General features: G+C 42.0%; 1 protein-coding gene and 1 long non-coding RNA gene across 2 annotated transcripts in view; both read right to left on the bottom strand.

Moving 5' to 3' along the window:
• LOC113018484 (cell surface A33 antigen-like) overlaps positions 1-16,570 on the bottom strand; it is a 122,970-nt gene that overhangs the window by 13,193 nt on the left and 93,207 nt on the right. The window lies entirely within an intron of this gene.
• Positions 13,401-16,570, bottom strand: part of LOC113018014 (uncharacterized) — a 41,021-nt gene continuing 37,851 nt past the window's right edge. The window contains exons 4-5 of the long non-coding RNA XR_013906455.1: positions 14,361-14,447; positions 13,401-13,739 (exon numbers count right to left, since the gene is read on the bottom strand). This is a non-coding gene — a long non-coding RNA (uncharacterized LOC113018014). The remainder of the gene's footprint in view (positions 13,740-14,360; positions 14,448-16,570) is intronic.

Below are 16,570 nucleotides of genomic sequence, written 5' to 3'. Positions count from 1 at the left end.
ACACTGAATAAATGGCTTATATCAGCATGTGCTGACCACTCAGTGCATTTTATCGACAACTTTAATATTTTTTGGGAACGCAGGCATCTTTTCCAAGCAAATGGATTTAAATTTAACAAGTCACGGGTGAAACTGTTCACCTCCAACTTGTTTTATTCCATACGTCATCCATCCGTGCTTGGTGCCAAGGCTGAGATAAACGAGGAGTTATCTCATAAAGAGGAACAAACAGTACTCCAAGAACAGACAAAGCCCAGCAGAAACCTTGAGGAGGAGCTCCATTTGCCCCCACCCGGGAAGAGCCTCAGAAAGGAGAGACATCCATGGCATCTGAGGAAGAGCCTCAGAAAGGAGAGACATCTAAGGCAAGAAGAGGGGTCCCTATTTGCCTCCAACTCTCTCAACAACACCAACGACCAGGACAAGGGACCACGACCTTCCCCAGTCCCCCAAACCCCTGACAGGCCATCACCCTCCTCCCCCTCCCTTTCTCCCTCCTCCCCACACCTGAAATTCACTGAGGAGATGATGGAGCGGGTCAATGCTGGGCTCAGATCTACCCCCCGTCCCAATCCCTTTTTGTCCCCCATAAACCCCCCACCAGAGCGGCCAAAGGTTCGCCATCGAGCCCCACCCTCAACAGAGCAATCGAAGTCACATTGCCCAGCCTCGCCCCCCTTAGTTCCTCTTCATGCCCTGTCTCCGCAGTCTGATATGTGATATGTGAAGGGTCCGGGCTGTGAGGATTATGGCAGTGATGACTTTTCCCAGGAGAAGCTGGGACCCTGTTTACTAGAAGGTTTTAAAATTTCTGTACTTTTAGGTGACAGGAGACATGTGGCCTGGTCAAAACACAGAGAGCTGCACTCTAAAAGATCTTTAAACATAGTAAACATACCTTGTGTGCCACAGACTGCTCCCAAACACGAGGGAACAAGTAATACCTCTAAAACACTTAAGTTGGCTTTATTAAACATTAGATCTCTAGCTGGGAAAACATTTTTAATTAATGATTTAATCACTGAGCACAGCCTTGATTTTATGTTTTTAACTGAAACTTGGTTGGACCAAAGTAACAGTGGAGCTGTTCTCATCGAGACGACCCCTCCTAACTACAGTTTTATCAGTGAGGTCAGGGCGAGCAGGAGAGGAGGAGGGGTTGCTGTCTTATTTAATGAATCATTTCAATGTAAGCAGCTATCTCCTGGAAGTTTTCAGTCTTTTGAATATGTGGCTTTACAGCTGAAGGCCCCATCCAAAGTTTTGTTTCTTAATGTTTACAGGCCTCCCAAATACTGCACAGACTTTTTTAATGACCTCAGTGAACTGCTGTCTGTGATCTGTGTTGATTTTGACTGTGTAATTATTGCTGGGGATTTTAACATTCATGTGGACAACCCTCAGGACAAAGGGACTAAAGACCTGAGTAACACTCTGGGCAACTTTGGGCTGACTCAGCATGTAACAGAGGCCACACATAATAGAGGACACACTCTTGACCTACTGATCTCCAAGGGCCTGAGCATTTCAAAGGTTACTGTGTCTGATGTGGGCCTGTCTGATCATTACTGTGTTTTCTTTGAAAGTAAAATCTCAGCCCACACAAATATATCAACAACAGTGATCACAAAACGGTGTATAACTGAACACAGTAGTGCAATTTTTAACCAGGTCTTCCCATTAACACCTGACCTGCCCAGAGGGTCAGTCAATGAGCTCGTCAATAGCTTCAATGCTAACATGTTAAATGTAATGGACACTATTGCTCCCATTAAGGTGAAGGTTATCTCTGGAAGGAAAAAGTCTCCATGGAGAAACTCCACACTGGTGAAAAATGAAAAAAGAGAGTGTAGGAAAGCTGAGCACAGATGGAGAAAAACAAATGACATTTATAAAGAGAAACTTCACAATTATAATTTACAACTGAGGAATGCAAGGAGGTCCTACTTCTCTGACATCATCACTAAAAACAGCCATAATGTTCGGGTCTTATTTTCTACAGTTGACAGGCTAACAAACCCTCCTGTGTCAGTGGCAGCTGAACTTCATTCGACCATGGCCTGCAATGACTTTGCCAAATTCTTCACTGAAAAAATCCAAAAAATTAGACAAGCAATTGGTACATCAACAGCAGATCCAGGATATGTACTGTGTCCACCAAAAAACTGTTTAAACACCATGAAACAGTTTCAACCTATTAACAGCAAAGACCTGGAGGACATCTTAGGTCAACTGAACTCCTCCTCCTGCTGTTTAGATGTCCTGCCAACAAGTTTTTTCAAAAAGGTCTCAAAGACTTTAGAGTCAGACCTGTTACAGATCGTCAACTTTTCTTTATTATCAGGTGTGTTTCCAGAATCACTAAAAACTGCTGTAATCAAACCTATACTGAAAAAGGACAATCTTGACAAGACACAAATGAACAACTACAGGCTGATCTCAAATCTCCCGTTTTTAAGTAAGATCATTGAAAAAGCAGTTTCCCAACAGCTCAGTTAATTCTTAAAACAGAATAATTGCTATGATGCCTTCCAGTCAGGTTTTAGACAGAACCACAGCACTGAAACCGCTCTGACCAAAGTGTTTAATGACATATGTCTGAATACAGACAGTGGAAAAATGTCAGTCCTAGTTTTACTGGATCTCAGTGCAGCATTTGATACAGTTGACCACAACATATTACTCAAACGACTGGAGAACTGGACAGGTCTTTCAGGAACTGTACTAAACTGGTTCAAAACATACGTAGAAAACAGGAAATACTTTCTATCAATAGGTAACTTCACATCTGAGCAGACAAGTATCACATGTGGAGTTCCCCAAGGTTCCATCTTGGGACCCCTTCTGTTTAACATCTACATGCTCCCACTGGCACAGATTATAAACAACAACAAAATAAACTATCACAGCTATGCAGATGACACACAAATATATATCACAATGTCACCAGGAGACCGAGGCCCTGTACAGGCTCTTGGTAAATGCATTGAGGAAATCAATGACTGGTTGTGCCACAATTTTCTCCAGCTAAACAAAAACAAAACTGAGGTAATAGTCTTTGGCGCCAAAGAAAAACGATTACAGGTCACCAGAGAACTTCAATCTATACATCTAAAAACCACAAACCAGGCGAGAAATTTGGGTGTAGTGATGGATGCAGACCTAAACTTAGAAAAACACATTAAGACAATAACAAAGTCAGCTTACTATCACCTCAAGAATATATCAAAAATAAAAGATCTGATGTCTCAACAGGACCTGGAAAAACTAGTCCATGCATTCATCTTTAGTAGGCTTGATTACTGTAACAGCATCTTTACAGGTCTACCTAAAAAATCAGTCAGACAACTACAGCTCATTCAGAACTCTGCTGCTCGAGTCCTCACTAAGACCAAAAAAGTGGACCACATCAGTCCAGCTCTGAGGTCTTTACACTGGCTGCCTGTCCGTCAGAGGATAGACTTTAAAGCTCTGATGCTGGCCTATAAAGCTCTGAATGGTTTAGGACCAAAATACATCAATGACCTCCTGACCCAGTATGAACCATCCAGATCCCTCAGGTCATCTGGATCCGGTCTTTTATCAGTTCCCAGAGTCAGAACCAGACACGGAGAAGCTGCATTCAGCTTTTATGCTCCTTATATCTGGAACAAACTCCCAGAAAGCCTCAGATCAGCTGAAACACTCAGTTTATTTAAATCCAGGTTGAAGACTCACCTGTTCTCAGCTGCATTTGAATAAAGCACCAAATCCACACTTTAAGCTTAAATTTCAAAACTTACATTTAACTACTGATTTTATCTACTGTTCTGATTTTATCTGTTTTGATTTTATATACTGTTGTTTGTTTGTTTGTTAATTAGTTAGTTAGTTTATTTGCTTGTTTTATTCAATTTTAAATCATGCTTTTTATTTGTTCTTGTTTCTAATGTCTCTGTAAAGCACTTTGAATCACCTTGTTGTTGAATTGTGCTATACAAATAAACTTGCCTTGCCTTGCCTTGCCTTATCGTAAGGGGAGCTACCAGTCCTTCTGTGGACGAGCTACTTTCTATTTTAAATTCCCTGAATTTAAAATACTCTCTAGACTCAGTCTAGACCCAGCTGGGGAGCTACCCAGAGCTCTAAACAGGCTCTAATACAAATAAACAACAATACAAATCCTATAATCTGATTTCTGTCTTTCAGGTTTACTACCAAAACCACTGAACTCATTTGCTGAGAGTTCAGATAGGAGCCTGTAAGACTGTACCTCAGAACAGTTTCTATTGTAAGGACGAGACAGGCATCAAAATCAGAATCCTTATTGTTATTAAATATCAGACGTTCAGCAAACATACAAGTTAAATGCCCACGTATCTGTCTTTGTAGATTTATTACTTCCTCCCTGCACGCCTCTTTTTATCTGTGCTACTTTCCCACCGTCCTTCCCCTCCTTAATGTTTTTCTTTCCATCATGTTCCTTCGTTCAAAACGCCGTTCATTATTAGTTTGTCCTTCTGACCTCCTCCTTCCTCCTTCTATTCATCTGCTTTGTCCTTCTCTGTATCTCTCTCGCTCTTTTAATTCTCTTGCATTTCATCTCATTTAGTCGTTTGGTATTTAACACACTCATATACAGGCGCTCGTTCACCTCCAGACGAGGTCATCAGATGATGACATAATGATGGAGGGTCTGTGCTGAACTCTGTTTGTGCTCGGCAGGTCAGCCCGGTGCCGTGTCATCGTCAGGGTCGTTTCTCCTGCAAGCGACCCTGCGGACGACCTCTGACCTGTGGCAACCACTCCTGCAGCAGAGAGTGTCATCTGGTTAACAGCGGCAATCCAGTAAGATGTTTAGATGTCTGTTAATGAAATCTGATGAAATAATAAATGATGGCACCAACAGAAACTGCTGTTCCTCTGTCAGACACTTGAGACTGGCACCAAACGCTGGGCGGTCCCCAGAGACTGTATATAACAGATGGATGTAGCTGCTAGGGCAAATAAGTCACGATAATACCACTGCAGATATTTTTTAAGTATATATTCACATTTCCTGGCAGGTACAACAATAGCAGCTCTGGCAGTGAGTCAGCCTCCAGTGGCAATTTAGAAAAAACACAGTTACTTTTGGATACGTCCACAAAAGTTTGATCCTTTGCACACATCTAAGAAAACTCCTGCTGATGGTGGAAACAACAAACACACCACCGAGCACCACTGGACTGTGAAGCAGGAAACTACTGACCCAGCGAGCGTTGGTGGAGCGCTGTAGTTGTATTTCAAATGACACTGGATATTGGTGACAAAAAAGCAGGGCCGTAAACAGCTGGTTATACACAGCAACCCAAGAGTACGACATCCCAGGGAGGAAATGTATTATAGTTTTGTTTTTTTATGTGACAAACGACACGTTTATGATAACCTGACTGTGCGACGGGTGTAACAGGTGAAGGATTGCAGTTAAACAGGCCTTTACATTACAGTTAATCCATCGCACAGGAACCTGGTAACTGGTGCTCTAATATTCAAATAAAATCCTCAAATTTCACCAAAACTGGAGCTCAGACGTCTTGAACCACCTGTTGGTAAAGTTAAACACAGCAGCCATGTTATTGGTCAGATAATTTCATTAAAAATGCTCCAATGTGCCAAGGTCACGTCCAGGGACTCCAAATAGCTGATGTCATCATCCACCTGTCAGTTAAAGCCAGGCCCTTAATAATACAATCTGTAAGCCCAATTAAAATTTAAACGGGTAATTTATAAAGTACAGTAGAGTTGTTAAGAAGTATGAGGCACCTTGTGCTTTTGCAAACATCTAATTACATGTTAAATATCTTATCTGAGATGTTTATTCATAAGAAGTTTCATCATCAGTGTCAACACTTTTTCATGCGTTTACAGTGCAACTCTTCTTTTTATTAAATTTCCTTCCATTGCTTAAGGACTTTGACTGATATAAATAAACAAATAAATAAATAAATAAAAGCTTTCTGTAATCATTGTCCTGACCATCTTTTGAGCACATTTTACTTTGAAGTTTGGAATTTGTTTTTTCTTCAACTTTCAATACTCTAAAAGCAGACTTTAAATGTGATCCTGAACCACTCCCAGGACAGATGAGATATATAATCGCTCCTGTTTGCTGTGCTGAACCTTTGCTGCCCTGATGTAATACCCAGTTTGACCAGTGGATGGTAGCAGACTTTGAATGTGTGTGTGCTGGTTCAGAAGGTATGAGTCAGTAAGAGCCACGTGTTGATAAGTTTGGAGTTTATGAGACACTGAAACACTTAATCTCTCTGTTTTCATTATAAATTACTAAGTGTTACACTCTGAATATTATTCAGATTGAAGCAATTTAAATTTAAAATCCTTTCATCAGTCAAAGAGTAACAATCTGCTAACAGCAATATGGTCACTCTACTCTGTCTACATATTTGATCAAACACATTTGAAAATGTTTATAACAATTTGATGAAGTTTAAATGAATAAATTTCAGGATTTTTGCCTACAGTAGTGAAACTTTTCCAAAAGAAAGCCATCAGATTTTGTGTTTCATCAGATTTGTAATGGCACCGGATATCGGTACCCATTCCTAATTGCAACATGGCATTTTGGGGCAAAATGGGAACGTAAATAGTGTATAGTGTGTATGTGAGGATTTTGAATTCAATTCTGGATTTGAAGGGAAGTCAAAACAGGAGAAATATGCTCTCTCTTTCTAGTCCCTGTCAGGACTCTTGCTGCAGCATTTTGGATTAACTGAAGGCTTTTCAGTGAGCTTTTTGGACATCCTGATAATAATGAATTGCAGTAGTCCAGCCTGGAAGGAATAAATGCATGAACTAGTTTTTCAGTGTCACAGCGTTACTGGAGGCCAAGGTAATGCCATCCAGAGTAAGAATCTGGTTAGATACAATATTTCTAAGATTTTCAGGGCCGAGTACAATAACCTCAGTTTTATCTGAATTAAGAAGCAGAAAGTTAGCGGCCATCCAGGTCTTTATGTCTTTAAGACATTCCTGCAGTTAAACAGAATTGGTCCTAGCACTGAACCCTGTGGAACTCCATAATTAACCTCAGTGTGTGAAGAGGACTCTCCATTTACATGAACAAATTGGAGTCTATTAGATATATATGATACAAACCACTGCAGCACAGTACCTGTAATACCTACAGCATGCTCTAATCGCTCTAATAGGATATTATGGTCAACAGTATTGAACGCTAAGGTCTAGCAGGACAAGCACAGAGATGAGTCCACTGTCAGAGGCCATAAGAAGATCATTTGTAACCTTCATTAAAGCTGTTTCTGTGCTGTGATGAGCTCTGAAACCTGACTGAAACTCTTCAAATAAACCATTCCTCTGCAGATGATCTGTTAGCTGTTTGACAACTACTCTTTCAAGGAAGGTTGGAGATTGGCCTATAATTAGCTAAGACTGCTGGGTCTAGAGATGCTTTTTGAGTAAAGGTTAAACTACAGCTAGCTTGAAGGCCTGTGGTACATAGCCGATCATTAGAGATAGGTTGATCATATTTAAGATTGAAGCATTAATTAATGGCAGGACTTCTTTGAGCAGTTTTGTAGGAATGGGGTCTAAAAGATACGTTGATGGTTTGGAGGAAGTAATTATTGAAGTTAACTCAGAAAGATCAATTGGAGAAAAAGAGTCTAAATGACTTAGATGATCTGAATCTGAACACTATATAATACCGACTGTAGCCTCAGCAGAGGTAGCATCTGCAGACCACAGATGGTCTAAACATCTGCAGAGGATCGAGAGTAGATATACTGGATGAAGAATTTTAAAAATAAAGCTGCAAGGCAGGAGGAAATGAGGAATATGCATACAAAATTAATGGAAAGTAAAGGAAGGCATGTAGACGTTTGATCTGCTGTGGTGACTGCTAAAAGGAGCACCTGAAAGAAGACAAAGAAGAAGAGCATCATATAAAATCTTCATCATCTTCTTGTGAGTCTGTGTCAAGGTGTGGTAAGTTCCCACATTGTGCAGTAGATGAGCAGGTTATTACAGCAGTTTGGTAACAGGTTCTAAAGTCATGGTGGAAATCATCAAGTGTATATGTAAGATAAGATAAGATAACTCTTTATTGTCATTGCACAGTCATACATAGTACAGTAGTACAATGAAATTGGAAAAACTGTCCTACGTCGGCACTACATATAACACAACACGACACGATATGACACATCACAACGTAACAAACAACACAACACAGTATATTAACTTAGTATAAAAAAGAAGAATAAGTGTATGTGTATTGCACACTGTTATTATTGCACATTAATTATTATTGCACCTTGTTATAAATATAAATATTATTGTTATCGTTTTAAACATTGTTACCTCCCCCTAAAAAGTCCAGGGAGGTATCCAGTCAGGTCAGCTATTTACATTGATCAGGGCTATTGCCCTGTTGTAAAAGCTGTCCTTGAGTCTATTTGTTCGGGACCTCAGCAGCCTGAACCTCCTGCCAGACGGCAGCAGCTTAAACACCCGGTGTCCTGGGTGTGTGCAGTCCCGTAGGATGCTGCGTGCCCTCTTGAGACAGCGAGTGCTGTACAGGTCCTTCAGGGAGGGAAGAGGATGTCCAATGATTTTTTGGGCCATGTTGATGACCCTCTGGAGTGCCTTTCTGTGTGCTGTGGTGCAGCTGGAGAACCACACACCGATGCAATATGTCAGCACACTTTCAATGGAGCAGCGGTAGAAGACGGTCAGCAGCTCCTTCTTCAGGTCCATTTTTCTGAGGATTCTCAGAAAGTGGAGACGCTGTTGGGCCTTCTTTAAGACCGCAGAGGTGTTAGAGCTCCATTGGAGGTCTGTGTCTATGTGCACACCCAGAAACTTGAAACTGGAGACCCTTTCCACGCACTCCCCGTTGATGCTGACAGGCTGCAGCTCGGACTTCCTCCTTCTGAAGTCAACTACCAGTTCTTTTGTTTTGGTGGTATTGAGGTCCAGGTTGTTGTCTGCACACCAATCTGACAGCCTCTGAACTTCAGCTCTGTATGCAGTCTCATCTCCCCCTGAGATGAGCCCCACCACAGTGGTATCATCTGCAAACTTGATGACTGTGTTGTCTGGGTGGGAACTAACACAGTCATGTGTGTACAGAGTGTACAGTAGGGGACTCAGTACACAGCCTTGTGGAGAGCCGGTGTTGAGGCTGAGGGCTGAGGAAAGATGAGGCCCCACTCTAACTCTCTGTACACGGTCTGAGAGGAAGTCTCTGATCCAGCGGCAGGTGGTGGAAGGAAGTCCAATTTCCAGCAGTTTATCTATTAGTCTGTCCGGGAGTATCATATTGAAAGCAGAGCTAAAGTCAACAAAGAGCAGCCTGGCGTAACGGCCCTGCACTTCCAGGTGAGAGATGGTGGTGTGGAGCGTTGTAGCAATGGCATCTTGTGATGTGCTTATGGAGGATAGAGCCAAAGGCAAGGTCTAACCAAGCAGCGTACAGATCTGCTTTGCTGCACTTCACTGTCTGGATTAACTCCCAGATCACTGCAGATTATTCCATGGAGCCAGGATATTCCAGGATGCCTGCTTTCTGACAGCTTATCAGCTGGTCATACATTTATCCAAGATGGAGAAACTGATTTTTTTCCCCCTACATATTCAGCAAGGAAATGCCTCTAAACTGAAAAAAAAAAGTCTTGGGAGTAGGGATGGGTATCGTTTAGGTTTTATCCGATACCGGTGCCAAACCGGTACTTTTGAAACGGTGCCGGTGCTCAAACGGTGCTCAAACCGGTGCTTAAAGAATGAAGAACACAAAATTGGTCCAAAAACCTCTCATGTTCAGCTGTTTTTTTGTAAAAAGATAACAAAGTTAGCCTTTTCTGCAGCTATGGGCCATATATGGTATCACTCTTGTCTGGAAGCAGTGCTTAAACAATGGAAAAAACACAAACTTTGTCCAAAAACCTCTCATGTTTAGCTGGTTTCCACTTTTTCTTTGGTCAGTTTAGCCTTTTTGGCCAGGGTGAAGGGAGTATCTGCCATCAAACAAGAAGACAGCCACATGTAACTACGACGGTGTTTGCTAGTTCACCTTACATGCATTAATGTAGTAACGTGGTTAGCCTACTCAACGTAAATTACACACGAACAACATTAAGCTACTCACGCAGAGAAGAACGGCTGTTGCTGCCATCATCATCCGTCATCATTTCTGCTACACTGGCAGGGCTAGGGGCCAGGACTCTCCTCTTCGGGATTTTGGGGGATGTTGCTAACTCCAGGTCCGATAACAGGCACCACACCCGCAGTAGATGTGCTCGGTGTGAGGTCTCGCAGCAAGCTATACGGCGCATTTCTCGGCTTTAAAAAAAAAAACCCGCTATGCGTCGCCAGGTGTTTCATCGGATTTGAGGTGTTACCTCCTTTGACAGTATCACAGTATCAGCTTAAAGCACTTGTTGCAGGCTGCTGAGTTTGCATCTTTTGCTGTGAAGTACAGCCAGACTTTTGACCGCTTCGCCTTGGGCATTTTTTAATCTGTAGCTCTGCTCTAAAAGAACGTACGTACCTGGGCCCATAGCTGGACTGGCCATCGGGCATATAGGGCATTTGCCCGGTGGGCCGCTGGCGATTTTTTGTTTTTATGGGCCGATCGATTTTTGGTCTTTTTAGAAGGGTATAAATAATGAAAGGTGTTGGATTGGCCAATTTGTCATGATCGACTCTGGGCTGGACCAATTACAGCCGAGGAGGTCGGATGCACCCTCCCCCTTGTTTAGCAATCTTATAGACGAACTAAAGAAAATGGAGAACAAAAAAGGAAAGGAGGTGCAGAAAAAATTAGGGCCAAAAAGAAACAAACCCTTCAGGCAGACGCTGCCAAATGTGTAAAAATAAGTGAATTGTTTGGCGGTAGCTATGGCATAGCTTCCACAGATTTAGCAACATCAGCAAGTGATGGAGGCCAGCAGGTGGATGAGGGAAAGGGGAGGCAAGAGGAGGAGAGACCCGAGGCGGCCGCCGGTCATAGTGGCAGAGGAACTGAACTTCAGGTAAGAAGTTATGACCTGCTGTCTATCTGTGTCAGATATAAACCAAGTTTAGTTGTAGTTTGTTTTCGTTGTGCTGACTTTTTACAGTCGCTTAGAATAACTGGTACTGCGTACTAGCTAGCATGACGGAGTTTATATACTGCTGGGCGGGTGCTATGAAGTTACTGATAGTAAATTTTATTTTATGCTTTAGGTTAGTTTCTCAAACTCCTCAAAATGTTAACAAATTGTGCCAATCCTTACATGTTGCACCAGGCTGATTTATCATCAAAAGTGGAGAAGTCTGTGACAGAGGAGACAGAAGAGCAGCAGAGAGAGATGGAGAGATGACTTTATGTCATCCGTGAGGGATGCATTTGACATATGTTTCACATATTATAGCCCAACAAGTTACTTATAGCAATTTAAATACGAGCAATCAGTTTTTGGCAAATACCGGAAAACAGTTTTTGGCAGGCAATCACTTTTTGGCACAACATTGGCTATTGCGGTTAATAATACAACAGCTTCTTGCCATTTTTTGTGTTTCTTTTTATCGCTGTGTAACTGAGTTCAATTGAAAGCCTGCATGCGCTAGTACCTCTTGCCACAAGTTCCTAGAATCCTTTGCGGTTTTACCCCTGAATGACGTCACATTTTTGGTGGGCCGGTCTCTAGTCAAAATGCCCGGGCTGATTATTTGTCCCAGTCCAGCCCTGCCTGGGCCCGCCTACTATCCTCGGAAACGTAAAACGATTGGCTAGAATTCAAAGTGTATCACATCTCGGGGAAAAAAAAGCACCGAAATAAAGCACCGAAATGTGCGCTGCTTTTCGGTCTGGTTACTACCGTTTATGTCAGAACCAGTGCCATCATGGCACCGGATACCGGTACCCATCCCTACTTGGGAGTTTTGCTCCCTTGAAATTAAGATGTTGCATGGTATGGTCTGAGGATACCAAACTATTACCATAAGCCTCTATAGCTCATTCACAAGCATAAGGCAGTTCTTAAACATACTTTGTTTGGGTCAGGTGCATGTTGTGTGTTCCAAGATCACCATATTGATTTCCTCAAGAGGAACCGTTTTTTAACCAGCTAGTGGATTTCCTTTTCCCAGTTGTCTTCTGAGGCATGTCTTGGAAAGCAGCTGCTCCCCTCGGCATATATGAGACTCAGAGCCTGTGTTGCCTCTCAGAGTGTTCTGTAGGGGTGCACAGACTCTATTTGAAGCTTCTCTGAAGTCCCTCTGACTCACATCTGGACGTATTTTTCATTTGGTTTTCTTGTGGACTCTGTGATAGTGAAATGAGTCTCCCGCGGTGAGACCAGTATACCTTTCCTATTCCAGCTGCAGAGTTCAGATCATTAGCTCTTTTGTGCTTAACCAAGTAATCTCTTTGTCTAACCCGCTAGTGCTCGTTTGCATCTGTTTTTTCCACCAAACTTATACGCAGACTATGGAAAGTTGTTATTTTAGACCATTCACAATTGATTTCTCTTATGAATCTGTTTGCTAGGTCCATCTTCTATTTTGTCTCTTGATAGACAATTGGGTTTTCTCATTGTTCTGTGTGTATTTTGTCTGGGCATCCAAGTAGTCAATGCTACATGGGTGTGTGGAACTACCATTAGAATCGAACTGGGAGAGTTAGTCGGGTTGCTCCGAAAGATTTCCAGGTTCTCCTGGGGATCCAGAGATCCTCCACTTTGCTGAAGTAACTTCTGCAGATATCCACTCGATTGCCAATGAACTGTCCTCACCTATCCATTTATGAAAGTTTAATGGATTTGTCATATTCAAATGAATATTTTATAACAGAACTGTGATAGTTTCTGAAACTCCTATTTAGGTTCTAAGTAAAATGCAACCTGACCCTAAAAACTAAGTCATACCCAACCAGCAGACAACTTTTAGAGGTCAAACGTATTATTCACAAGGCAGATGTAACACCCATTTATACCAATAGATGGGAGAAGACTTTAAATGTAAATCATGCCCATTCCAAGCTACACTTAGGTTATCAGACCGGCCTCTTTACTGGTTTAGGGGCTATTATCCAGAGCAAGGTCCAGTCTGAGTCATATTTTCTGCATTTTATCAGAAACTGAAACACTTTCAGCTCTCTTGAGAAGCTGCTACAAGAAACTTTTCAGGATTTTTGCAATGCTAGCTGCTGGTTGGTTTCTGGGTGAAATAGTCTTAAACACACACATCCTGTATTGAAACATTTATTTGAAGATTACAGCTAGGGCCATGCTGGTTTTAGTCTGCATTGTTTTTTTTCCACTGAAAGCAGGCATGTACACTTAGTGAAGTTAATGAAGTCAACTTTTTCATGTGAAATTGTCGTGAAACCCACTTAACCAGGTGAGAAAACCAAAGTGGATCAAAACTTTATTGATCTTCATAAAACTGAACATCAAACACAAATAAATATAAATATCACTAAACTTATTGAGGACATAAATACATATCTAAATATTTATATTGTTCCTGAAGATTATGGAGGAAGAAACAATTTTGAAAATATGATGTGGTTTTCTAAGTGACAAAAACACAGGAAACATATGAAAATAAAGCGGAGGTACTGTGGTCTGAGGTGCTGCAGGGAGCAGTTAGAGGCGAGCAGTGTGCATCAGTGGTTGGACTGGTGGTTGATGATGTCCATCCAAAGTAGTTTTCAATTTCGCATCACTTCACTGAAGCGTAGATAACGTCTGACTCTGGTTTAAAGTGTGAAGACAAACACAGATCAAACAGAAGTAAATATGATTCTGTCCCTCAAACACAGTCCTGGCTTTGCTGAAAACCACATCAGCTGCAAATCACAATGTGAATCTCTCGTGCAAATGTTCTGCTTCCTTATTTGAGTTTGCTATTGTGAAAAGTGCAGTCTTCCTAAAAAGCACTGTTACACTTAATGCAAATATCTTAATGGGATAGAGTAGTCATAACTGGGACTTCAGCCAAATATTCATAAATTTGGATGTTTCACACCCCATTAGCTACCATTAGCTCACACCAGGTGGCAGCTGGCCGGATTGGACAAATGGACGAAGCTAAATAATAACGATAATGAGTGCTCTTCATTTGCACTACAGCAGGAAGTAGCTTGGAAGCATAAATAGAAAATAGAAGTGTTAGGTTTGTTTTACAATTAAATTAAAGAACTATAAAAACCGTCACCCTCTACCTGAGCTTTTGACTCACAGGCATTGCACATAAACTGACCCCATTATTAGAAACTCTGGTCATGTTCAGTGTGAACATTTACCTCTGGAACATGAGCTATATGACAGGAAATGAAATGTCTGCCTAAAGATGAAGATAAAGAAAAGCTGTACCTGTGGTCGTCTTTGGGCTGATGGTTGTTTGTCCATAACTGCCAGGTTTTTTTCTCACTATTGAGTAAACTAAAGCCGAATCATCCTCTGCATAATAAAGCACAAAAAGGCAAAAAATGTTATTTTTGTTTATGTAGCTTCATGAAAAGATGAAATAATGATCTTTATATAACTTTTAGAAATAGCAGCAGGTTTTCAAAGTTTTTTTTCTACTTCTTAAGATCATAGCTGTGAACCAGCAAAGAACTGGCGGGCGTTCGTGTGAAAGGAGAACATGGACGACCACAAAGCCTTTTTTGATGCAGGCTGATGCACTTTACCACGGAGGACAAAGCAAACACTTTCTCGTAATGAACGCTATTGTTAGCTAAAGCAGGGCACTCTGTGGTGAGAATAGGCATCAGACTGAAGCTAACTGAAATCAAAAACAGGAAGCTGCTGCTGTGGTTTTAAACTTTAAGAAGCCTGAAAAGAAACAAACAACTGTGTCAAAGGAAGTTTGTTCTGTTGAGTTAAACTCTCAAATGTATCCTGCTAATCCTGCTAAAATGTTGTGTGTGCACTGAGGAGCACAAGGTAGCAAACTGACCTTGAGGTGACTTTTGTTGTAAATATATAATTCACCTGAAATTGAATCTTTGTCTAATCTGAGCTGCATTTTGGATTTATTGAAATTTTGGACTTCTATTCCTCTAAAGCACTGCTGATGTTCTCTGGGCAAAAAATGGACTAAAAGTCACAACACGACCAGTCTGTAAATTTTGTTGAGGCCAGATGAGGTTAAAAGGAAATTGGTGATGTTAATATTTGAACCAAAGTCCTGAAGTCTCTGGATGCAATGGGGCTGTTATAATTGTGGCTCTGTTGCGCGGATGTGGTTGATTGTCTGCAGAGTTGTGTTTTTCTTTGTTGCTTTGCTCGTGATGTCGTTTGACATGGATGATTTTGCGCAACACCCTTCCATTGAAAAGTTGGAGCGGTGCACAAAAGCAGATTTGTTGGTAGTGGCTAACTTATTCAGGGTGGATGTTCCGTTGCATGCCAAGAAGGCGGAAATTAAACAGTGTTTGGTGGAGAGACTGGTGGACAGGGGAGTGTTTGAGGGACAAAAAAACCTCGCCGAGTGGGTCTGGGAGTTTTGAGACGGCAGTGGGGGCGGAGGCTGCTGGTGCCATCCCGAAACCTTTGCCTGATACTTTGTTATCTAACCCTGTCGCTGAGGAGCGTTCCTCCTCTGTTTTTCCTGCTTGCGCGGTAACTCGTGCGCATAGGCACAAGTACGGTGACGTGGATTTATCTGATTCTTTTCTCTGTGCTGGTGGTGGGCCGGAGTCTGAATCTGAAACCCGTGTTCCACTGACGGGCGACTCTGAGGCGATGCTGTCTGTTAGCCCATCAGTGACACCTCAACTGTCTTTGGAAATCAACAAAAAGGATTTGGTTTTGGCACAGCAGAGTGACCCGACTCTTGTGAGTTGTTTTTCCGCTGCCAACTCTAGCGACCAGTACCCTCGTGTTTATAGTGTCGAGGATGACGTGTTGATGCGTACCTGGTATCCGCCTACAGCTGGTGACTTGGGTTGGAATGTGTTTAAACAGGTTCTGGTGCCTCAACAGTACCGACCCAAAGTTTTTAGTCTTGCCCATGACAGTTTTTCTGGACATTTAGGTATTAGGAAAACCTATCACCGCATTCTGCGTCATTTCTTTTGGCCAGGATTGAAGAATGACGTTGCTAAGTATTGTCGTTCTTGTCACACCTGTCAGATTAGTGGTAAGCCTAACCAAGTCATTCCACCCGCTCCCTTACACCCTATTCCAGTTTTGGGGGAACCTTTTGAACACATCCTCATCGACTGCGTTGGTCCACTCCCTAAAACAAAATCGGGTCACCAGTACCTCTTGACTCTGATGTGTGTTGCTACCCGTTTTCCCGAGGCAATTCCATTGCGCACCCTTAAGGTGAAACCAGTTGTTAAGGCATTGGTGAACTTCTTCTCTATCTTTGGTTTACCAAAAGCTGTTCAAACTGACCAAGGCTCTAATTTCATGTCTAAGATTTTTGCTCAAGTTGTGCAGTCACTTGGCATTAAACATCGGAAATCTAGTGCCTATCATCCGGAGTCGCAAGGTGCGCTCGAGTGGTTTCATCAGACATTGAAATCGATGATGCGGAAATTTTGCCTTGAGTCTCAAAAGGAGTGGGATGA

This window comes from Astatotilapia calliptera, chromosome 3, assembly GCF_964374335.1.
Source record: "Astatotilapia calliptera chromosome 3, fAstCal68.1, whole genome shotgun sequence".
In the NCBI taxonomy this organism is placed as follows: Eukaryota; Metazoa; Chordata; class Actinopteri; order Cichliformes; family Cichlidae; genus Astatotilapia; species Astatotilapia calliptera.
The sequence above is the reverse complement of the archived record's forward strand: the minus strand, read 5'-3'. Positions and strand labels throughout refer to the sequence as shown.